Source organism: Nicotiana tabacum, chromosome 16 (assembly GCF_000715075.1).
Source record: "Nicotiana tabacum cultivar K326 chromosome 16, ASM71507v2, whole genome shotgun sequence".
Lineage (NCBI taxonomy): Eukaryota > Viridiplantae > Streptophyta > Magnoliopsida > Solanales > Solanaceae > Nicotiana > Nicotiana tabacum.
The window spans coordinates 108523621-108549373 of record NC_134095.1 but is presented as its reverse complement, the minus strand read 5'-3'; the positions used below and the strand labels follow the sequence as shown (position 1 = coordinate 108549373).

The window sequence follows — 25753 nt, the reverse complement described above, 5'->3', positions numbered from 1 at the left end:
GCCTGAATAACTGGACCATCAGGACAACCAGAGGCTGTCGAGCCTCGGGGTAGCAAGGCTAAAACAAGCATCATGCACTATTTTATTTACTAAATGATTTTCCTTTCACATTTTGATTCCCGCAATAAGATCTCCAATGTTCAAAATGATTATGCAATTTATCAAAGCATTTTGACTTTTCTTATGAATCAACACTCATTATTATTTTTCTCTCATTACTTTACTTATAAAACATTACTATTACTTATCTTGATGAACCAATGACTGTGACATGCAATGAGACAACGCAACAGAACAGACATTGATTTAGAGGAAGATAACATACCAGAGGAGGTTGTCAAAGAAGTTTAGAACTTTGAGAATAGACCTAAGCCCAACCAAGACGAGATAGAAATTGTTAACCCGGGAGATGCATAAAACGTCAGAGAAACGCGAATCAGTGTTCACTTATCACTGTCAGAAAAGAAGGAATGCACAGAATTTCTAAGGGAATACGAGGACATATTCGCCTGGTCGTATGATGACATGACTGGTCTAAGTACGTCTATTGTGGCTCACAAACTGCCAACCGATCTGACATGTCCGCCGGTAAAGCAAAAGCTCTAACCGTTCAAGCCTGATATGAGTTTGAAAATCAAGGAAGAAGTCACTAAACAAGTCAAATCTAAGGTTCTCAGGGTAGTAGAATACCCGACATGGTTAGCCAACATCGTGCCAGTTCCAAAGAAGAATGGGAAGGTCAGAGTCTATGTTGACTACCGGGATATCAACCGAGCCAGTCCGAAAGACGACTTCCCTTTGCCGAATATACACATCCTGATTGACAATTGCGCTAAGAATGAGCTGCAGTCATTTGTAGATTGTTTCGCTGGTTATCATCAGATATGGATGGATGAAGAAGATGCTGAGAAAACGGCTTTCATCACGCCATGGGGAATGTACTGTTACAAGATGATGATGTTTGGGTTAAAGAATACATGGGCCACCTACATGAGGGCCATGACTATTATTTTCCATGATATGATACACAAGGAGATTGAGGTGTATGTAGATGATGTCATCATCAAGTCCAAGAAGGCCACTGATCATATAGAAGATTTGAGGAAGTTCTTCAATAGATTGCGAAGGTACAACCTGAAACTGAATCCTGCGAAGTGCGCATTTGGGGTTCCTACTGAAAAATTGCTTCGGTTTATTGTAAGTCGCCGAGGAATAGAACTAGATCCATAAAAAGTCAAATCCATCCAAAAACTACCATCTCCAAAGAATAAGAAGGATGTGATAAGTTTCTTGGGAAGACTTAACTACATCAGCCGGTTCATAACACAATCTACAGTTATCTATGAGCCAATCTTTAAGATGTTGAAGAAGGACACTGCCACCAAATGGACCGATGACTGCCAAAAAGCCTTCGACAGAATCAAGGAGTACTTGTCAACACCACCAGTCTTGGTCCCGCCTGAGCCAGGTAGACCCTTATTACTCTACCTTGTAGTATTGGATGGAGCTTTCAGTTGCGTTTTGGGGTAGCATGATGAAACGGGAAGGAAGGAGAAGGCTATCTATTACCTCAGTAAGAAGTTCACCTCGTACGAGGCCCGATATTCTCTATTAGAGCACACCTGTTGTGCTTTGACTTGGGTAGCTCAGAAACTGAGGCATTATTTTTATGCCTATACCATATATATCATATCAAGCATGGATCCTTTGAAGTACACCTTCTAGAAGCCCATGCCTAATGGCAAGCTAGCCATGTGGCAAATCCTATTGAGTGAATTTGACATTGTCTACATGACTCAGAAAGTAATCAAAGGACAGGCACTAGCAGATCACCTTGCTGAAAATCCCGTGGATGGAGAATACAAATCCCTGAAAACATATTTTCCTGACGAAGAGGTGTCATGCATAAGAGAAGACATCGCAGAGTCCTATGATGGTTGGAGAATGTTTTTCGATGGAGCGGAAAACTTCAAAGGAGTTGGCATATGAGCTGTCCTAGTATTAGAAACCGGTCAACATTATCCGGTGTCTGCCAAACTCAGGTTCCCCTGCACCAACAATATGGCTGAGTACGAAGCCAGCATCTTAGGGCTCAAGATGGCCATTGACATGAACAGTCAAGAGTTTCTAGTGATTAGAGATTTGGACCTACTCATACATCAGGTGCGTGAATAATGGGCAACCAAGAACTCCAAGATACTCTCGTATCTGCATCATGTATAGGAAATGAGGAAAAGGTTCACGAAGACGGAGTTCCAACATGTTCCTAGAATCCAGAATGAGTTCGCTGATGTATTAGCCACCCTGTCATCTATGATACAACATCCAGACAAAAACTTCATTGATCCCATTCTAGTAAAGATCTATGATCAGCCAGCTTATTGTGCCCATGTTGAAGAGGAAGCAGACGGAAAGCCCTAGTTTCATGATATGAAGGAATATTTGGCAAAAAGAGAATACCCAGAACTTGCAAGTCATACTCAGAAATGCACACTTCGGAGGTTTTCCAATAATTTCTTTACAGCGGAGGATCCTATATAGGAGGACTCCTGATTTGGGATTACTAAAGTGTGTCGATGCAAAGGAAGCATCCAGGCTACTGGAAGAAATTCACGCTGGGACCTGCGGTCCACATATGAACGATTTCGTCTTAGCAAAGAAGATACTCCAAGCTGGTTACTTTTGGATGACCATGGAAACGGACTGCATCTAGTATGTCTGGAAATGCCACCGCTGTTAGATACATGCGGACATGATAAAGGTACCCTCAAATGGGCTTAATGCAACAAGCTCACCATGGCCATTCGCCGCTTGGGGGATGGATGTTTTTGGACCAATCGAGCCCGTCGCTTCCAATGGACACAGATTTATCCTGGTAGCAATTGACTATTTCACCAAATGGGTTGAAGCAGTATCTTACAAAGTAGTAACCAAGAAAGTTGTGGCAGACTTTGTTCGCGACCGCATTGTTTGTCGATTCAGAATTCCAGAGTCAATCATTACTGATAATGGATCCAACCTCAACAGCGACTTGATGAAAGCTATGTGTGAAACCTTCAAGATCAAACACAAGAATTCCACAGCCTATGGGCCGCAGATGAATTGAGCTGTAGAAGCCGCCAACAAGAATATCAAGAAGATATTGAGGAAAATGATAGAGAAGCATAAGGAGTGGCACAAGAAGTTATTGTTTGCTTTATTAGGGTATCGCACCACCGTCTGCACATCAACCGGGGCAACCCCCTATATGCTGGTTTACAGTACAGAGGCAGTTATTCCCGTTGAGGTAGAAATTCCCTCCCTAAGGATCATGCAGGAAGCTGAGCTCGGCGACGCAGAGTGGGTGAAAAGTCGTTATGTGAAACTAGCCCTTATAGACGGAAAAGGAATGAATGCAGTTTTCCATGGTCAACTTTATCAGAATAGAATGTCCATAGCCTTCAACAAAAGAGTCAAGGCGAGACGGTTCGCACCGGGGCAACTGGTGTTAAAGAAAATTTTCCCGCATCAAGATGAAGCCAAAGGGAAGTTCTCTCCCAACTGGCAGGGTCCATACATGGTTCACCAGGTTCTGACAGGAGAAGCCCTCATACTCGCAGAAATGGACGGAGAAGTTTGGCCAAAGGCAATTAATTCAGATGCAGTCAAACGTTACTATGTGTAACTTTCATGCTTTCCTTATTGATGTAATTGAACTACGCCTGACCTGATTCCCGTTTAAGAGGGGATACGTAGGTAGCCCTATGGGTTCTGTCACAATTTAATAAAATTTTCATCTCCCCCGAAATTGGAAACTGGGGCAGAATTTCGAGGAGGACCCTCAAAATTCTGAAGCGATTTTAGCTGATCGTCGCAAGCAACCGTTAGAAGCGTCAACTCATCAAACTGGGGCAGAATTCTGAGGAGGACCCTCAAAATTCCGTAGCAATATAGGGTGCAAAGTCCTGAACCACGTCGCAGTCGTCGGTTCATCTAAAAGTTGTTCTTACTTATATACTTATGTCATATTTTTACTAAATCATGCATGTTTATTACTAAAATTGTCTTGTTTAGTAACGCTACCCCAATGATACATACAGTATCACCAGACCAAAGCTAAGTGGGTCAAGCAGCGCCAGCGCCAACGGGGATACGAACTAAACTTCCCCCTTTACAAAACTCACGATTTTTCTTTGGATGCAGGCACTTGGATTGCAAAACCATCGAACATACTATACACTCACAAGATAAACATTGTTCAGGAATACAACTCTCAGAACCGTTGCATTTATTCACATTTGCTATCCACACACAACAGTGTCCCCAGCAGGCATAATGTCCCCAGCAGTCACAATATCGCAATCTACTATCAACTAAGAAAGCTTATTACTATTTGCCATTTTATTTCTTGCATAAGGGTACTATTCTGCCTTCCGAGACTAACTGCTATCTCCATCTGCATTTTTGCATTGCATAAGGCTACTATTCTACCTTCCGAGACTAAATGTTGTCTCCATTTGCATTTCTACATTGCATAAGGCTACTATTCTGCCTTCCGAGACTAAATGCTGTCTCATCTGCATTTCCGCTTTGCATAAGGCTACTATCCTGCCTTCCGAGACTAAACACTGTCTCCATCTGCATTTTGCATTATATAAGGCTACTATTCTGCCTTCCGAGGTTAAGATCTACCTCCATCTGCATCTACATGGCTGAAAGATCGCCACCTACTGCATTGCATGGATGAAAGATCTCCACATTTATATCTCATGGGCTGAAAGATTGCCACCTACCGCATTGCATGGCTGAAAGATCACCGCATGGCTGAAAGATCGCCACTTATTGCATCTCATGGGCTGAAAGATCGCCACATACTGCATTTCATAGGCTGAAAGATCGCCAAATTATCCAAAGGCATCATCATTCGGAGGCACCATTTTCATATCCCGAGAACACCATGTCATGGCCTGAGGATCCCTTTTAATTCTTTTGCATATCATTATTCAAAGGCATCATGGTTCGGAGGCCTCATCCTCATAGCCCAAGAGCATCATTTCATGACATGCGAATCCTTTATTATACGCTTCATGTCCCAGGACATCATGGTCTAAGGACGTCATTCTAACCGTCCAAAGACAACCTTCATGGTCCGATGGGAATTTGCATCATGTTTAAATTTACGCACAATATATGCTTGTATTGCTTATTTGTCGGTAAACCGGTGAGCAACGACCATCTCGGCAAGAGCAATGCCGCTCTAGTTTTCGCAGCCCTACCAAACCTAAAACATTCCCGCAAACCTACCACACATTGCATCAGTTCTTGAAAAGTCTCCACCGGCATACTCCGCCGACGGATCCCGAACTACATATGGGCTGATTCTTCTAAGACCATGGATATGTAGGCAGCTTAGAAGCCAGGGCGTGACCTAAACCTCTTCGAACCGTTCCGCTTGGTCAAAATTGGTCATCATATCTTTACCTGACAACTCTTTCATCCTTCCCGGGTAAAGAGGGGCAGCTGTTGATACCCAATTTTTCTCTGTATATTATATAATATGCAAAATACTTTCAAAATAGCATATGTATGCATATATAAGTATATCTAATTGTTTTATTATTTTGTTCTTAATTTTTAAAGATTTTTAAACCAATTTATTCCCCTATTTTATTCATAAAAACCCAATAATATTTCCAAAATTATCATTTTGGTAATTCATTTATTGGATTCTCATATTTATGAAAAAATATAGCTAAAATATTTTTTGTACATTTTTACAAATTTATTTAGTATTTCTAAAGCTAAATTGCATATAATTGCAATATTAGCCTCTTTTAGATTTAATTGTGTTTATATCTATAAAAATTAAGTTTAGTATTTTTAATTTGATAATTATATGTTATAAATCATTTTAGTATATTTAATTTATTTTCATAATTTAATTTGCTATTTTTTTTATAAAATAAATGACCAAAATTGGCTATTTAAAAATTAGCCCAATTACCTTTCAATTATAGCCTAATTTGAACCCCAATTGGAACCCAATTTTACCCCGACCCAATTCCCTTCAAATTCAACCCTTTACCCATTTAAATGACCCACCCGGACTCCCACCTAATCCGAGCCGTTGATCGTGTAGATCAACGGCTCCCATTACTCCTTTCCTTTTTAACCCAAACGACCCCTTCACCCTAATCCATTTCTCACAATACGCCACCTCTGAATCCCCCTCCTCTCTCAAATCCTCTCTACAAAAACATCAAACCCTAGCCGCCGCCACCTTAATCTACCCTAATCCATGGCTCTCCAAGATCATCTAAGACCTGTATCATCCTCCCAAGGCTTCTACGTGTTCGTTTCTGTGGTCTCATGACCAGATTCTGAAGGGGTTTGGTCCAGTCTTTGCTCGATGACGGTTCTTCGGTCGTCTCTGACCTTTCTCCGGCCAGCCATGGCCATTCGAGTCAGACCCTTAACTCTCTTGTTTAGATCGATGGCTTTCAAGGCCTTTCTCGTCACTTGGGGTTCTTTTGAAACCCTAATCTCTAAGGGCTTCTCGACTTCTTTTAGGTTCACTTTAGATCTATTCTTGCTATGAGTTTTTAAATGCCTTCTCGAAGCTTCTTTAATTTTGCTTTCAGAAAAAAAAAGACTCTTCATCTTTTTCCGATTAGGGTTTTCCTTCAAGTTCTTCTTTTCAAAATCTTTTCTGAGTTTAGCATGATAAAAACCCTAATTTCTTCTGGGGTGTCTGAGACTATTTGTTAAGTGTTTGGTTGATTTACTTGTTTATCATCTCTAGACTCGATGGGTGATAAAAACCCTAATTTCTTTGGGTTCGTTCGAGTTTCTGAGACTATTTGCTAAATATTGTCTGATTTATTTGTTCATCATCTTTAAACTCGATCGATGTTGAAAACCCTAATTTCTTTTGGGGTCTATTCGAGTTTCTGAAATTGCTTGTGCGATTTATTTGTTTATCATCTTCTAAGCTTGAATGTTATTAAGGAAAAACCTATGCCTTTGGGTTTGAAATTGCTCGTTGGAATACCTGACTTGATTTGAAGTTCCTTTGTTTCAACATCTCTTTTCTTTATGTGATTCCTTTGATTCCGGGTTATTACTATCTTTGAAACTCGACTATGCTTTTCAGAAGGGTTTTCGCACTTGACCCTTTGCATGCTTCTAATTTTTTTTGCCTTCTTTTCTCTATACTACTGATTCAATGAAACTTGACCTACGTAACTATCATGCTTCGAATGTTTGCTATCTACTAACTTTGTGCTACTATTGCATGTTGTTTCTTTTGCCAATAGTTTGGCCTCGCATGTCCATCGTTTGTGCACTCTATTTATATGCAGAGGCCCCTTCTTTGATTGATTCTCAATTTTGGGACTGATTTCAAAACTTCTCTTTTTGTGAACTCTAATTTTACTCGCCTGTTAAAGTCATTGATCCTTTTCCTTACTTATTGCCTTGCTGAATCTTTTCCCCAAAACAAGTGTATCTCTGTACTTGGACTCTATTGTGTACTCAATGTTTTACTACTTCCTTTTATGGTAATAACCAGTCGGCCTAGAAACTGATTTTCTTTCCTTCTTTTAAACCTGTTAGCCCCGTTAAAAAAATGATTCCTCAATTAAAGGGGAATCACTTAGTTGATTGATTTTGATTGCTGATTACTTCCATATGTGCATTTATTGCCTTATTTCTTACATGCTTTCAAAACTATAAATATCCACCTTCTCTTCTTTCAAACACACAAACACAATGCATAAAACATTTGAGTTCAAACACACACTCCACTAAAATCTCTCTCTTTTCTCTGTTGCTACTTGTATTGCTGCCTTACCTAGCCGGCTGAAAGCCAAGGCTAGGCTGTGGGAAGCTTGCTTATTGTTATCTGCATTTGCATCTTACTGGTATGTTCTAATTAAGCTTCTGCACCAACAACAACATGTTTCTTTACTGTCTCTTCCATCCTTGTTTGTATCCTATTTGTATTTAACCAAGTTCCATTATTGAACATACTGTAATCTGCCCCTTCCTGTTTTGAGTTAATGCTTCTATCCATTACTTATTATGACTTGTGAATCCTAAATCCCCATACCCAAGGTGTTTAGTATCTGTGGTTAGTTTGGGGCATGACAGCATCGGACATTGTTGTGCATGACCCAAACATGATCCCCTTAGGATCATAACCTCCATGTCTCCTCCAGATGTTGTGTGTTCTGATTGGTTTATAGGCATGTCAGCACCTTCTATTGTTGTTCATGCCCAAAGCTGATCCATGCCTAAGTACATGAGCTGCTTGTAATGGATTTCCAACCCCTGATCCCCTTTGTATGAAGTTATTAACTGTGTGTTACTAATTACTGTCTTTTTATCACCCTCTACCCCTCTCCTTTATCCCCTCAGTTTTAAGACACTGTTCCTACACTTTCACTATCTTCTTAGACTTAGGTTCTGCCCCTTTTGTGTGAGCCTTGCCTTGGGACCCATGAGCTCCTTGTGAACTTGGACACATAAGGGCTGGACCTTTCACACTATACTCATCTCTATCTGGTTATGCAAACCTAGGTGTAAGCACTGCCCGGGGTCCTTTGAGACCCTTAGGGAACTCTGACACACCTAGGTCTGAGAAAGGCTTTGAATCAATGGCATTTGAGGTGGTTTATTCCATAACTCAGAGAGGAAGTCAAGAATCAAGCTTTCTCTGGTTGTAACTTTTCTTTTGTACTTTTCTGATGTAATTCATTATCCAGTCTGTAACAATTTGTAATAAACATTGGGATTGGCTAGTGAAAAGGGTTGGGTAATTATGCATGCTTAAGGGTAGAAATCATGCCTATAGGATCTGCTGTTTAAATTCTACATGTTTTGAGTTCTACATTTTAGAAATCATACCTACATGATCCGTTTGTTTAAATTATGCATTTGTAATTCTGCATATTAGATACCATGTCTATAAGACCTGCTTTCATTAAATTTCTGCATGTTCTGCATCTAGAGAGTATGCCTATAGGACTTGCTTAAAATCTGCATATTATGATCACATTTAGATACCATGTTCCTAGGATCTAAATGGTTAAAATAATATATCGTGTTCATAAGGTTAAGAATCAATACCCCTTTTAGAAATCATGTCTATAGAAATAAAATGAGCAATATTAGACATCCTGCCTATAGGATCTGCAATTAATTTAAAATTCAGTCTATTATGAACCAGTTTTAAACAACCTTCCTTCTTTATCTAACGAGGTTTAGAAAGAATGTTTATAGGATCTCAATCGTTCGTTTTAAAACTGTTACTATTTTTCCACTTTCTGAATCAGTAATAGATATCATTTCACCTAAACGCTTAGGCAAGCCTTAGGTGATGATAACAATAAAAATTGAATCCGCTTTTGTTAATTGCTACAGCCAGCAGGCAGGCCTGATTCAGACTTATTATCTGAGTTATGTAATAAACTAATCTGCTTCAATAATTAACTCACCTCGTCTTTAGTATTTTAATCAGACCTAAAAAGTAGGTGCAAGTCATGCTATTTATGTGTTTTGTTTGAGGAGGTATACATGATCCTTTATCTGTTTACATGCTTCCCCCAACATGTAGTATTATATGTTTTGTATGTCGCCTTAGATTTTTATCTTTTGAAACCAAAATCAGCCTAATATCCCTCCCCCTTAGGAATAGTAGTCCTAAACTCATCCGAGACTGATAGGAATGGGACGAGTAATAACATGCAATAGTGATTGAGACCAATCTGCGCTTTAATACCTCAACGGGGCGGGAAGGTTAGATATGGATATGATGACCGGTGCACTAATACCACATGTATCCCCTCTTTTTAGGAGTGTCATACCGGGTATCGCATTGATGTGATCCATATTAAATATAAACCTAGGACCCCCTTTTCCTTTATTTGCAAACTTCTTTTCAAAAACTCTTCTTTTAATTGTTCTTTCTCTTATGTGTTTAACTTTAAATCCCTTAATATTTAAGGCCATACTTGTCTATATGCTAAATTGCACAAATTCACAATCAACTGTCTGGTCGGGAACCACACTAGTGGATCCTGAGGGGTGCCTAACACCTTCCCCTTAAGATAATTTCAAGCCCTTACCCTATCTCTGGTTGTTCAAATAACTTAGAATTGAACCCTACAGGCGTCCTAATGCACCTTAAATCATTAGGTGGCGACTCTTCAAATGCAAACCCAGTTCCTAAAAGGAACGAGTTATCCCATACCAAATGTCATAAACCCGATTTCGCGAGACAAAGGGGGCGCGATAGACCTTTGGTCCTTCTTTTGTTCACCATCATGCTTATTCCCTCCATAGCATTGACTTGTTTAGGATTTTGCACTTGTTGAAGTTGAGCCTATACCAATTGGTTCATAGTGGTGGTAATTCGGCAATGGCTTGCCCATGGTCATGCAACTCTTTTATGAAGGTGAAACAAGTTCGGATCTCCTTGAGGAACATTAGCCCGAGATTGCCATGCTGATGATGTGTCCCCCATTTTATCCAAAATCTCACAAGCTTCGGCATACAGCGTCGTCATGAAATTCCCACCGGCAAGTTGATTCACCACGCATTGGTTGGTCGTATTGATCCCTCGATAGAAAGTTTGTTGACCATTTTTCTATACCGATCCCATATCTCATGTAGAGGCTCATTGGGCTCTTTCTTGAATGCTAGAATCTTATATGTAAGAGTAGGCATATGCCCAGGAGAAAAGAACTTGGCAATGAATTTCTCTGCCAACTCATCCCAAGTATGGATGGAATGGTTTGGCAATCTTTCCATCCAATCTAAGGCTTTCCCCCATAGAGAGAAAGTAAAAAGCCTTATCCTTAAAGCGTCCTCGGAGACGTTTCTCTGTTTACTCCCCAACAAAAGTCCACAAACCCATTCAACTATTTGTATGCATTTTGACTTGGAGCCCTGGTGAAAAAACTTCATTGCTCTAGCAAAGTGAGCATTACATTTGTGATTTGAAAGTTATCTGCCCTAATATGGGGCGGGAATATGGCACTTGCATACCCTTTATTTGACAACACCCGGTGTGGAGCTGCTCTTGGTAGAGGTAGGGCTGGAACTGGGATGTTGTCTTGAGGCACCCGACCTCTTCTATTTGCTTGAGGTTCAAGAAAAACCTCTTCAACTTGGTCATCCTTAACGTCCACATCCCCCAAAGGCATGTTTTCGAGTTTATTGGCTGCCATAATTATACCTACAATTGATTCACACGAATTAGTAACACGGAAGAAAAAGAAGATAATCCACACACAAACCCAAATACATAGTTAACATTGTTTTTAGCTTCCCGGCAAGGGTGCCAAAAATTGGTCATGTCGAAATGCATGCCTCTAAAGAGGTATTACATGGTCGTTTGTAATAATAAAACCCAACAAAGAGTCGGGATCGATTCCATAGGGAGATAAGATTGGAGTTTGTAGTATATATTTGGAATAATTAAGTGACATACCTAGATTGTACTTTCACAACCAAGGTTTTGGTTCTACTTCTAAAATTAAACTAAGGATTGCAAAGATAAAGATATAAAACTAGAGATATTTGTTTTTGAAAGTTTTTTCAAATATATAAAAAGCCTAGGGCTTTGACCATGACCTAAGTGTTTGCCTAATGAGATAAAGACTTTTATGCTTGTTATGTTGACTGGAGTGTATTATAGCTCACAACACTACGTTTCCTACTCAATAACTCTCGGCCAGAGAGTGGTTTTATCCAATTTGGCTTTCTCAAGACCAAATGGATATCTACTAAAACGGTTGGTAAGAGCTCATGTTGGGTTGTTACTATCTCTAGGTTGAACCATTTAATTGGGTTAATCAATCTCTCAATTGACCAAATTCCTTGTTAGCTAAGTTAACCTAGACTAGGTCCTTCTTTCTCAAGAAGAGACTAAGTCAAATAGACATGAATCAATGTTTGCAACAACTAATTCTACAATTGAAGCATGAACCAAGCTAAATAATAAATATCCATTCATAAACAAGCATAAAATTAATTACCCATTAAGTTTACACACGAGGGTTGGGTCACAACCCTAGTAAAAATCTAGCTACTCATAATGGGTGTAGAAGAAAACAAAGAAGAAATGATAATAGTACTCATATTGAAAGATTAAAGTAGAGAAATCTAAATTTGAATCACCAAAATAAGCTAAAGTTTCCTAAAAAAGCAAAGAGAAATGGCTACAATACTTGTAATATTCCAAACTTGACATAATTTCGTGAAACTCTTCTATTTATACAAAGCTGGTAATTTTGGACAAAAAGGCCCCTCGGGAGTTTCTGAATTCTTCATCTTGCAAGATTTGGGGTTCTGCGGCCGCACAATTTTTGAATACAGCTGCGTGGCATCATTTCTACGGTCCACACTGGTACTTCTGTGGCCGCAAGGCACTTCTTCTGCGTCGGACAATTCTTGTGCGGTCCGCAACTCTGAGGGACTTGGAACTTGGAAATTTTCACACTCTCTGAACTTTGTTCCTAGACCATCTCTTCCGCACAATTCATGAGCGGTCCATAATATGCTCAAAAGTCTACTGGACTTTCTTTCGTCATATGCGGCCGTAGATGAAATTCTGCGGTCCGCACTTTGTGGGCGTCCCTGCCTTTTATTTCCTTGAGTTTAGATTACTCATTTTTTAGTCGAATTTCATCTGGGGAGTCCAACTTCCAACATTCCTACAATTTAGCACATTTCATCAGTTTCGGGAACATAATTCAATACTTTTAGACTAAAACAAAAGCTAAAATGGGCTAATAGGTGGTCAAAATCCCCACTTATCAGTGACCATTCTTCAAGAACGTTGCTACCTCTTCACGAAGGTGCCGACAGTCCCAGTCTAGTGGTCATGAGTTCCAATGAACTCACTTCATAGATTAGGATCCCTTTGGCGAGGATCGATCAGATTGGTTTCAGGAACCTAGATTCTTTAATATTCCTCATAACCGACAGTAGTTCTACCAAGATGATGTTAAGTTGTAGTCAGATAACCTGGGATATGTTGCATCTCGGGACCCTGATGCCTCTTTCTCCTGCAAAGCTCTACGACTTCGACCACGATCTTCCCTTCTATCGGAAACGAACATATCCGATGACTGAAAACCTTTATTTCATCACCCATCGACCCTTTTGTAATGTTGAAATGGCTCATAGAGAACCTCTGATCTGCATCAAAATAACTTTTGAATTTATCTTGATTCTGATCACGATTCCGTCCTTTGGAAGACGCTGAAGAACCCAGTTGATCATTTTCTAATCTGATATTTGACTCGTAGCGATTGTTAATATCTGCCCATGTGGTTGCGTGAAATTCTAGCAAACTTTCCTTCAGATTACTGGAAGCATCAGAACTCAATGGGTTGAGACCCTTTGTGAATGCCTCTATTGTCCACTAGTCCGCTACCTCCGGTAACAACATCCTTTCCTTCTAAAACCGGATCACGAACTCTCGCAATAGTATGGATTCTCCTTAGGATATTCTGAATATATCCGCCTTCCTTGCTTGGACCTTTCTTTCTTCATCATGAGCTTTAATAAACGAATATGCAAGAATTTCAAAAGAATTAATGGAATGCTCAAGTAAAAGAGAATACAAAGTTAAAGCACCCTTTGTCAGGGCTTCGCCAAATTTCTTTAACAAGATAGACTAGATCTCGTGCTGGGCCAGGTCATTCTCTTTACAATCATAGTGTAGGCTGTGATCTGTTCCTATGGATCCGAAGTCTCATCATACTTCAAAATATCCGACATATTGAATTTTTTCGGAATTAACTCTTGGGCTGCACTTGGTTTTAATGACAATTGTGTATTCTTCCTGGAATCCGGTTCCTTTAGCACTAGCGACACTCCAGGGATCTGATCCATCCATGCATTAAATTATTTAGCATTTTGGTCCATTCGTTCATTCATTCCCTCATAAATCTCATGAGCTTAGTTTTTAAAGGGTCGTTTGTGTTGTTTTCATTCCCAAATCCATTACCGGTACCTCCTGCCTCATGAAAATCAAACTCCTCCCTTGGAGCATCGTTACCATTTCTTTGAACTATTTGATTTGCAGGGACGCTGGAGGAAATCGAGATCCTCCATTTGAATTAGCTCCTCCATTTGAATTAGTGGAGGCACCAGATAGTGTCTGTTCCAATTTTGTCATCACTTGGTCTTGTCTTGAGAGGTGATCCATAATTGCCCTTTATTGTTCTCTCAAGATTTTGACTGTTTCAATAACGTGTTCATCATTCGCACTATCAGTAGTTGGACTCCTCACATGTCGAGGATTTTGACCTTCGTAAACTGGAGTTGTTTCTTCTCCTTCATTGCGGGTTTTACTAGTTGAATCATCACGTTAGAACACATCCTCACATTCATTGTGTGCTCCAACATTATAGAAATTATTGACATTGTCAGCTGCCATATCTGATTTATATTTTGCTAAGAAAGAAATCAAAATTTGTTAGCAATAGATGAATGGATTAAAGAAATTACACAATTGTCTATGCCCAATGGTAGGCACCAAATTATTTACCCGTAAAATGGTACAATTGAATTATAATGTGGTTTACATGTGAATTAATTTGATCCCCAAAAATACGAAATAAGTAAGAATAAAATCAAGAATAAGAAAAGAACTTAAAAGAAATACAAGCTTGTATAAGTATTTAACTTCTCCGATAGCAATACCAAGAACAATATTAAGAACAAGGCAAAAGAACAATTTTATAGAATTAGAGCTAATGTTAACTTTTGTGTAATATATTTTGTGTCCTACATTGTATACTATTTCTGCTATTTATAGCTCTATTTAGGGAGACAAGATCCCCAAATCAAGCTTCTCTTAAACGAGAATAAAATCGTCATTGATGGCTGCATAACGACTGGCTATAAAATATAGAGATTCTTTGTAACGACTGCTCATTGAATGCTGCCTTTTCCAACCAACGTCTTCTTTTCACATCTTTGTTATCCGTTTTAATGCCTTTGGAATTCACCCAGCACCGATCACATGCTTGTATTCGTTGCCAACTACTTGCTGACTCATATCTTATCAGTCATCAGTTCCATATGCCATTTCATCATTTTTTCAATTGTCGCTAATCAATTTTACCCCATACATTTACAAGCGTCCCTTTTAACAATCTCCCAAGTGTGTTGTCAAATAATGCCTTATACCTATCTATCCCTAGAGCCTTGGTATCATCAATATCAAAGGTGCATCTTTATTTTCCTCCAGGTAATCTCTGCACGCATGTCCCTTTGTTGCTGTATACTAGGACTTGGTCCTTGTCTCATGAAGTTCAGATCACTGCTAGGTAGCTTTTCAGCAGCTAATCCTAGTAGGGCTTTGTAAAATTGAAGTATTATTTTTCTAAATATCAGCATGCTTCTGCAACATTCTTTTATCAGCACCCTTTAGTATAGAGATATTATTAGAACTGGCCCTGGATTTCATACAAGAAAAAAGTCGGGCATTTATTGAGTTTGGGACATTCATCCGTGGAATATTGTAAAAATGGCACGAGACGTTCTATTTGGTCGCCCCCATTTAATCTACTCTTACTTTTAAACAAAAATTTAACTTGTACCCACTTTTTAAACAACTTCAGGCCTTTTTCTTCTTCTTCTTCTTCGGCTTCGGGTGACAATGATTTTATATGCTGGTTGTGAACATATTTTAATGTAGTTTATGATGTTTTACGACGGTGAGCTATTATGATGCTTTATTTTTTTTTACTATTGCTTAAGGTTTCTTTTTCTTAATTGCAAAATGAGTTCATTAGATTTATTGTCGTTTTGACAAATTGATGATTGAGGTTTGTTCCGGATGATATTTGGAGGTTATGTTTCAAATTTGAGCTCATTTGGAATAGATTTTGGTATTAAATCGCATATTGGATTGTTATAATTCGAAGAACAAATTTTTCTTTACTCACAATTTGCACTTCATACCTATTTTGCCTTAAGTGCATAAAAACGTTGGTTGCACTTCAGACCTTTTGGCCTTAAGTGCATCTAAAGTGCAAATTTTTACTTCAGATTATTGGCCTCAAGTGTAGCAAAACGTTTGTTGCACTTCAGACTTTTTGGCCTTAAGTGCATCTGAAATGTAATTTTTTACTTTAGACTTATTGGCCTTAAGGGAATGAAAACGTTTTTTGCACTTCAGATGTTTTGGCCTTAAGTGCATCTAAAGTGCAAATTTTTACTTCAGACTTATTGACCTTAAGTGAATAAAAACGGTTGTTGCACTTAAGACTTATTGGCCTTAAGTGAATGAAACATTTGTTGCACTTCAGACCTTTTGGCCTTGAGCGTATCTGAAGTGCAATTTTTCACTTCAGACTTATTGGATTTAAGTGAATGAAAACGTCTGTTGCACTTCAGACTTTTTGGCCTTAAGTGCATCTGAAGTGTAATTTTTCACTTCAGACTTATTGGCCTTAAGTGAATGAAAATGTTTGTTGCACTTCAGACTTTTGACTTAAGTGCATCTGAAGTGTGAAATTTCACTTCAGACTTATTGGCCTTAAGTGTATTTGAAGTGCAATTTTTTCACTTCAGACTTATTAGTCTTAAGTGCATGAAACTATTGGTTGTACTTCAGACCTATTTGATCTTAAGTGCATTTGAAGTGCAATTTTTTCACTTGAGACTAATTTTTTTAACTTCAGACCCGATAAGTCTGAAGTTGATCGTAAAGTGAATATGCTTGCAAATCTTTTTGCAAAGTGGGTATAGGTTCAGTTGTTACCCCAAAATCGGGTATAGATACAAAAGCCCCTGGAATATTCTATTATGTACCGGAGTTTTGCAGTGGGTACCCGGAGAGTGGAGCTTGCAAATGACTATATTCATGGAGTCCAGGTGTTATACGGGTCTAACCCAAATTTTACTGGGCCGAACACAGTTTTCACTCCGACGCAAGAGAATGACACAATGCCTCAAAATTTGGTTCATTGTGAGTGCACGGGTTTCTATTGTTGGCGGCATGATTTCATTATATACTTGTAAATGTTTACTCCTCTGTATAGATATTAAAATTGCCTCATTTGCGGGAATAAAATTGATAATTTGACATTATTTTGCACTGATAAATCACATTTTCATGTCAGTTTGGCGAACAAATATGATTTAAAATGTGAGCAACATTAGTTTAATTCTTGAAAAGTGAAAAGTAGGGGGCAGGGTTACGTTAAGTCAAGGGGTATAATTAAATAACCTTTATCGAAAATTATATTAGGCAAATCGGACAAAAACAATTTTTTGTAGTTATATAAAAATTGTTGCATTGCCTAAATATAAGGGAAGATTTTTGGCAAAACGGTTCAAAAATTACTCTAGTCACATGTTCGAATTTCAAGTGCGATATTCTAGTTTTTTTTAAATAAAAAAAATCTTCTTCCATTAATTCATGGTTCCGCAGGTGACGAGAAGTATTAAATTTTAGAGTAGATAGAGTAACAAATATTTCCTATATTCCACACAGGAAAGCTAGTATGACAAAATATTAAAACTAATGGTTGAGAAGTTAGCTTGACGAACAAATTATACCGTGAAAATATTTATGTTGTCTTATTAATTTATATCTTGAAAGTTTTGAAAAGTTTATGTAAGTAATGGAGTAAATAAATTGGTTTCAAAGGAAGGGGTTGAGTGTGGGCCAGGTGATAGGAAGGGTGATTGACTTTATCTCACGACTTGTATAAGTATTGTTCTTGGCTGCCGTTCATATTTCATCATGACCAGGTCAATCGATCCACTCTTTCTAGAATAATTTGACTAAGTGAAACATTGATGTTGTTCATACTTCCAAAGGCATGTTTTCAAATGTGATGGGCAGACAAACTGCTGAATCATCTTATTAATTTAGTATTTGTCCATCTCCCCTCCATGATTCTTTGAAACTCTGTCTCAATCTTGGTTCTTGTTCTCTAAATATATTCTAACGTTTCACAACTTACCCCATTTAGAAAATAATTCACATTTGATTAAGAAAAATGGAATGTCAATACTATTTGTTTACTGCTTACCATGAACAACGGCAATCCCCTACCAATTAAAAAAGATAAGTGTAACGATCCGATTGATCGTTTTGAGCATTTGCATTCACTTTGGTAGTTTGAGGTAATGAGTAGCTTCATATAGTGTAATATGACTTGGTGTATGGTCGGTTTTAGGTTTTCGAGTGGTTCGGGATTTATTGGAAGAATGATTTTCAACTAGGAAGCTTTAAGTTGGAAGAGTTGATCAAGTTTGACTTTTGTGTAGTTGACCTCAGATTGGAATTTTTCTGGCTCCGTTAGGTATGCATGGTGATTTTGGACTTGATTTGTATTTAGATATTTCTAGAAGGTTTTGGCTCTAATTGGCAAAAGTTGTCAATTTAAAGATTTGGAAAGTTCATAGGTTTGACTTCCATATTATCGGGTTCGGATCATTGTCCCGGGAGTTGGAATAGGTTCGTTATATCATTTGAAACTTATGTGCAAAATTCGAGGTGATTCCGAGTTGTTTAAATGTGTTCGGCGTAAGTTTGAAATTTAAAATTTTAAAATAGTTCATTAAGCTCGATTTGAGGTACAATTCGTGGTTTTGATATTGTTATGTGTGATTTGAGGCCTCGAGTAGGTTGGTGTTGTGTTTTGGGAATGATTGGTATGATTAGACAGGGTCTCTGGGGCCTCGGGTTAGTTTCAGATGAGTTTTAGATCATTTCCATGTTTTAGACGGACCTTGTTCTGGTGCTTCGCATCTGCGCGCATGTTGTAGCGGAGATGTAGATTCGCTTCTGCGAGGTTTAAGTCGCTTCTGTGAGGTTGTGGAATGGTCAGGTTTTCTGCTTCTGCAGATCAGGGATCACAGGTACGAGGCCGCATCAATGGATGTTTGATCGCAGATGCGGGATTGAGGCACTATTAGAAAAATGCTAAATTCTGACCGAAATCTTCTGACGGAAAAAAGTTGTTGGAAATTCCCGACCGAAACAGTCAGAAAATTTAAAAAAATAGTAACATTTTTATTAAATAACTTTGACCACGTTTCCGACAATAGTGGTCGCACAGCTTGGCGCTAAAATCTGCGAACCAAATTTCCGACCAAATCCGCCTCTATTTAAAAGTCAAAAATTTATTGCTGACCGTATTTGCGACCGAATCGGTTGCAAAAAATTAAAAAATTTAAAATTGTAAACTTGCGACCGATTCGGTCGGAAACTTTAAACATATTAAAAATAAACATTAATGTTTCGACCAAAATAGTTGAAAATCTATTTTAAAAACCATATAACCGACCTTGTTTTTTTCTTTCTCTTCTATTATCTTTCTCTTTTCTTTCTTTTTCAGCCACCCCAGCCAACCCTCGTCCCTTTGTCCCTCTGCCGATCTCCCCCCCCCCCTCTCTCTATTTCTCTCTCTCTCTCCATCATCTTTTTATACTTAGTGATTTTTTCTTTCAATTTTTTCAGTGAATCAGCCATGATTCCACCTTCTCCGATGTGATTGCTTTCTCTTCTTCGGTATTTTTCCATCTAGGTAAGCAATTTATTTGTTAGATTTCTTCTTTTGACTTTGAAGTTTTAGCAAGTTTAGAATATCATTATTTGACTTGATTTTTTGAGGCAAATTTGAAAATTTAATTTGCAGAGTTTGTTTTAATTGTTGTTGTGAAGATTGTGGTTGATATTTGAGTTCCATTTGACAAATTTTGGCTTGGTTTGGATCGAACAAGTAAAAAATTCGCAAATTCAAGTTAGTTCTCTGGTATTCACATATGTTAGTTGAATGGTTCAATCTTTATTGTCAAACCTAATTACTTCGTGACATATTTGAAAATAATCTTGATTACCTCAATTGTATAAGAAAAAAGTGACAATCTTTCTTAAAATCCATTAGTACTTGTAAATGCAAAGAGCTAGCTTCTAAAGCAATAAAAATAATAGATTGGTAGCTTAAGTCAATGGAAATTAAATGCATCCTATACTAAGGCTAGAAGCACCACACTTTAGTCTTTTTGTTTTCATTTCTTAAAAAATATTAACGATGTGTAAATGGACTTTATGAATATATAACAAGCTATTCAAGTTTAATTGGTATAGTCAAAGACTTATATTTTAAAATAAGGATTAATGTGAGAGTTCGAGTGTTAGATGATTTTAATTTAGAAGAATATGACGTATTAATTAAAGTGCTTTGCGATAATGATAAGTATATTTAAAAAGGAACCTTTGAAAGAATATAACTTTTTAATTAGTTTAAATAAACTAAATTATTTTAAATATCTCAATTCTAATTTTCTGTTTGTGTTAGAGAATTGTAATTTAGATATAATATATTAGTTAAAGTATGTTGGCAAATAATAAATACATTTAAAAAAGGAACCTTCGAATTGGCGTAATCTATTAATTACTTCAAATAAACTAAATAACTTTAAATATCTCACTTTTTTTTTTGTTTGTGTAAATTAAAATTGGGTATCATAGATGGATGCATAATGGGAATCATCTGAATCGTATCGGGTTGCGGGATGGATCTATAGAAGGGGTTGCTAGCTTTATTGCTAAGGAAAAGACACTTGATGATTTTCTTATTGAAAGGATGATTAGGTGCTCTTGTGTGAAATACAAGTGTCTTAAGTTATTGGACCCGATATTGTTACTGTTCATTTGTATAAGAAGGGGTTTATGAAAAATTATTATGTGTGGACTGTGCATGGAGAGAGTCATGCTAGTGTAGATGATGTTCAATTTTAGAAAACATCTAGCGGTGAAGAAGGTAGTCCCATAACGGAGAATATTAATGTTGAAAATTCTATATTTAATAAAATTATGAGGGATGCTTTTGAGATGTTCCCTAGGGCTCAATCCGAAACAAATGATGCGGCTAAGAGTTTCTTCAAACAGTTAGAGGAAGCTAGTTATCCGCTTTATGAAAGAGCAACGCATTCCAAGTTGTTTGTTGCAGTTACATTACAAAGTTTTAAATCGGATAACTCTATTTCTCAAGCAGGCATGTATTATATCATTGACCTTACGAATAAACTTAATCCGACCAAGATTGACTTGCCCAAAGATTTTTACACGGCAAAGAAATTGATTTCCAATTTGAGTATTTTATCGGAGAGGATTGATTGTTGTGAGAAAGGTTGCATGTTATCCTATAAAGATGATGCAGGTTTAGAAAATTGCAAATTTTGTAACCAGCCGCATTACAAAGAAGTCACAAATGCTAAAAATAAGAAGGTTCCAGTGAAGGCTATACACTACTTGCCCTTTATACCAAGGTTAAAGAGTTGTATGCACTAATGAGTTTCGCTCCTCATATGAGATGGCATTACTAACATAGAAGGCCAGATGGTGTGATATGTCATCCGTCAAATGGAGAAGCATGGAGGCATTTTGATAGAGTGTTTCGAGACTTTGCCGGAGAACCGAGAAATATTAGCCTGTGATTATGTGCTGATAGATTCACTCCATTTGTAGTGTTTGCTGCACCATATTCAGGTGGTCCTGTGTTTGTCACGTCGTATAATTCGCTGCCTGAATTGTGCATGAAAAGTCAATATTTATTTCTAACTTGCATTTTTCCAATTCCACGCAATCCAAAAAAATTGATTGATGTATACATGCATCCCCTAATTGATGAGTTAAAGTTATTATGGCATGAATGTGTGGAAACATATGATGTATCAACTAAGCAAAACTTTAGACTCTGTTCTGCTTTGATGTGGACTATAAATAATTTTCCTACTTATGGAATGATGTTTGGGTGGTCAATTGCCAGAGAGTTAGCTTGCCCGACTTGTATGGAAGACACAAAGGCATTCACTTTGAAACATGGAGGCAAGAACACATAGTTTGACTATCGTTGCCTCTTCTTGCCAATGGATCTTGAGTTTAGGAGAAATACTAGTACATTTATGAAGAACAAAACTGATTATGAGGAGCCACCGCATGTCTTGTCGCCTGAAGAGATGTGTAACATAGTTAGGGATCTACCTAAGGTAACAGAGTATCCATTGACTAATAAGATACCGGGTTATAGTGTAACACACAACTGGAAAAAACAGAGCATTTCTTGGAAGTTACCTTATTGGAAAGGTTTACCTCGAAAATGGTAACAATAATTAGATTTGATTTTGTAATTCTAAAAATACGTAATTTATTTTTATGCTAGTTGTTAGGCAGTAGATGCTATGCAAACCGAGTAGTCGAGGATCGAGGCCTCGAGCAAGCCTATACTAGGCCTCGGGGCTAAGCTAATGAGCTCAGCTGAAGATGACCGATGAAGCACTAATAGTTCTAAGAGATTTAATGAGGGCTTTTTATTATCAATGATGAATAATAAATGAAGAACAATCAATGAAACACAATAAATGTAAGTAACAAATCAAAGGAAAGACAATATAGAGCGTTTAAGTTGGAGAGCAGAGAATGTTCTTATTCTTGTATTGAATATCATGTGTGCAAGAAATAGCAAGGGCCCACCTTATATAAGAGAAGAAATCCCAACATGGTACATGTATCATTATTACAAGGAAAAGTAGCTGGTACAACTACTTAAAGGTCTGGTACAGACCTGTACTATTCTTGCAGGCGTTGTCAGCTTTGATCACGTGCCTCGGGAATTTTCCGCTTCTCCCTGATAGCCGTCGATCTGTGCCACCTCGAGGTTGACATAGGGAGCCCTCAGGATCGGAGTGGAGCTGGGCCTCGAGTATTCCGAGCCACAGAATGTCATATCAATCATAAAATCAGAGCGTCCGATTTTAGCCGTATATAGACAGTCCCTGCATTTCTTAAACTGGAAATGATAATAAATGACATTGAATTCTTGCCTCTTCGATATACCCATCGTGACGTCAGTCGCGTCGTATCAAGCGATTGATGTGACAAAAATGGATGACCAAAAGTCGAATCCATACAACCTTCGAAGAGCCTCTGAATTAACTATAGCGGTTAGCTACCGTTTGGCCTGCTCAACCGTGCATGTTTGGCCTCTATAAATACTTCTTCCTTCGCCCCCTATTTTCCACTGTAAAAAGAGTTCTTCTTACTTCTCTCTTGTGCTCTTTCTCTGATTACGATCTCTTCTTTCCTCTGAAACCTTTTAACAAGAATGGCAAAGGCTTCCATCTCTGTCCCTCGGGAGGATGTGCCTCCCTCTTCTCCACGCTCGTCCAAGAGTAAGGCAATATTACCTCCTAACCTTGAGGAATTCATCCCAGGATCCTGCGAAATGATCTCCGATTTGAAGGTCAAGAAGCCTTCTTCGAAACTGGGACGATGTGAGCCCGTGTCCCGATATATCAGTTTAGTAGTAGACGTTGAGAAGGTGAAGACTGACTGCCGCTGGGGGGGACGCGGTGTTGGTAGATATTCCTTCTCAGGGACAGGACATAACAACATACAAGGCCGACTTCCTTAGTGTGTATACCTATCCATTTACTCATGGCTTGGTGGAGCCGTCTTCGCCTTCAGTAGACCTCGTGATCCTCGACTTCTATGAACGATACCGAGTGACGCTCGGCCAAATTTATCCATCGTTTTGGCGCATTATTTATATGACCAGATATTTTGTGAGCATGATTAAGGGGATGCCTTTCACCCTCGACCATCTGGTCAGAATGTACAATCCTATACTCCTCCGAGGGGCCCTGATTAAGCTCAGATGTCGGGCCTCGAAAACCTTTTTTGCTTGTACCGACGAGGTTAGGGACGGAGGGTGGATACATTGTTTCGTCCGAGTTAGGATCTCGAACCTGATCCCGGCGGAGAAGATGCAGTTCCCTGAAAGGTGGAACACAAAACGTAAGTGGATACGCGGATTAAGTATTTTCTTTCCCTTTAGGATCAATTTCCCAATGAACTGACTTCCTCCACTGACGCAGCTAACGCGGTGTACCCTGGCGCGGTTAGGGATCTCTCGACCTAGATTCTCCGGCTGGATTCGACTTTCCCATCTGTCGAATGTGTGTGGCACGACCTATCTAGGTCTCGATGGGAGGCCAAGGACCATGATGAGCCCTTACTTCTGCTGTAGTTGAATTTCTTAGAAGAGATATCACTGATTGTGCCCTCATTTTATGTGTTTATATTTGTATTTGCGTAGGTCTAGGAGAGGCCTCCTTGATGAAAGAAGCACCGCCTGGGGAAGCAAATGCCCCGAAACCTGACAGAGAGGAGAAAAGACAAAGGAAATCGTCAATTGAGCATTCTAAATCCAAGAAGGCAAAAGTGGAAGAACCTAAGGCTGTTCAGCAGCCCTAACTCCAGGAGTAGCGGGGAGTCCCTGAGCTGAAGGTGAGGAGAAAAATGGTTCCTCGGTAGCATCCGGGGGAGGGTAAAACTTGATCACCCATTATACTACTGAGACGGTGGCTTTCAAGTCGGGACTTGATGCTGTTGTCGTCCTACCTCAGGCTGAAGAGGTCTTCGAGGGTGTATCGGGTAATGTCTTTGAGCCGATTGATGACCAAAATATTCCTCGGGCTGAGGTGCATTTGATAGGCGGTTTGGGGGAGCTAGTTCTGAAGCTCTCCAGAAATAAGAGATGGACCTGATTGATCCAGTCCGAGCTATTGAAGTGAGCGATTCCCCTCCGATATCGACTTTACCTCCTAGGGAGATGCAAGATGGTCAAAACAAAGAACCTTCTGATGTGGGTGCATCCAGCGGAGATAAAGATGTATTTGAGGGGTCTTTAGCTGCGCTTGAGAAAAACCCTAAGCTTGAAGCCTCATTTATTTTCAGTGAGATGGATAGGCTCTGTGAGCAGGTAACCTTTTGCAAATTCTGATCGGCGTCTCTATCTTCGTCTTTCTAACTTTGTTTCTTTCATGGTTCCAGACCAAAGTGCTTTATAATCAGACCTATGCCCGGTTTCAAGCTGAGTTGACTCACTATGAGGGTGAGCTCAGGAACCTCACTTCGAAAGCCGATGAGCTTGGAGGTCTTTTCACTAGGAAGGAGGAGGAACTCTGTGGCCTTCGAGATTGTTTGGAGGCAGAGTCCTGTGAGAAAACTCTTATTGCTGAGCATGTTATGTAGTTTCCGTTTGCTTTTGTCTAAATATTTATCTGATTTTAGCGTTTTAACACCTTTGGGCTGATCTACGCAGCTCGACAAGAAGGATGTCCTTATGAGGGAGGAGCTCCGAGCCAAAGAATCTGAAATTCTCGAACTCAAACGGCGTGAGTGAGATAGCTTCCGAGAGAGATACCTCCAGGGGAAGGTGGTCTTAGTCGGGCATCAACTTTATGATGTGAGGGCAGAGGGAAATAAATATAAAGATCTTTATACTAAGTTAGTTGCTGCGCTATCTAGGATCAAAGCTGAAGTCGGGGCGCTCGTATCCTCGTACAAAGAGGGTGATGTTGCTGCAAATGCTCAGGTTAGGAGAGTGCCCGAAGGGGCCGAGCTACAATTGACTTGAGCCATGGAACATGCTCGGTTAGAATCTCGGAGGTGGACTCTCGAGGATATACATGCAGGTGGCATTGATCTGTCTACTGAGCTTGAGAGGGTGAATAACCTAGAGGAGAAGGCTGTAGCCCTACTTGCTTTTGGAAGTGAGTCGATTAGTGGCTCTGGAGATGACAAGGATGAAGGTGAAATCCCCAAAGGGGAAGAGGCTGTTGAAGACCCTGGGACCGCAGTCGGAGCCGTTGGGGGCACAACTTCCGAGGGAGCCATCAAAGGCATAGACCTAGTGGTAGATTAGGGGTTTATTGCTTTATAAGCCTT

At 39.1% G+C, this 25753-nt stretch overlaps 1 long non-coding RNA gene across 1 annotated transcript; it reads left to right on the top strand.

Annotated features, from left to right (window-relative positions):
- The first annotated feature begins 18101 nt into the window (after window positions 1-18101).
- On the top strand, window positions 18102-21671 carry LOC107768719 (uncharacterized). Its single transcript, XR_001644217.2, has 2 exons — window positions 18102-19544; window positions 19656-21671. It is a non-coding gene; the product is annotated as an uncharacterized LOC107768719 (long non-coding RNA).
- Window positions 21672-25753: the final 4082 nt, after the last annotated feature.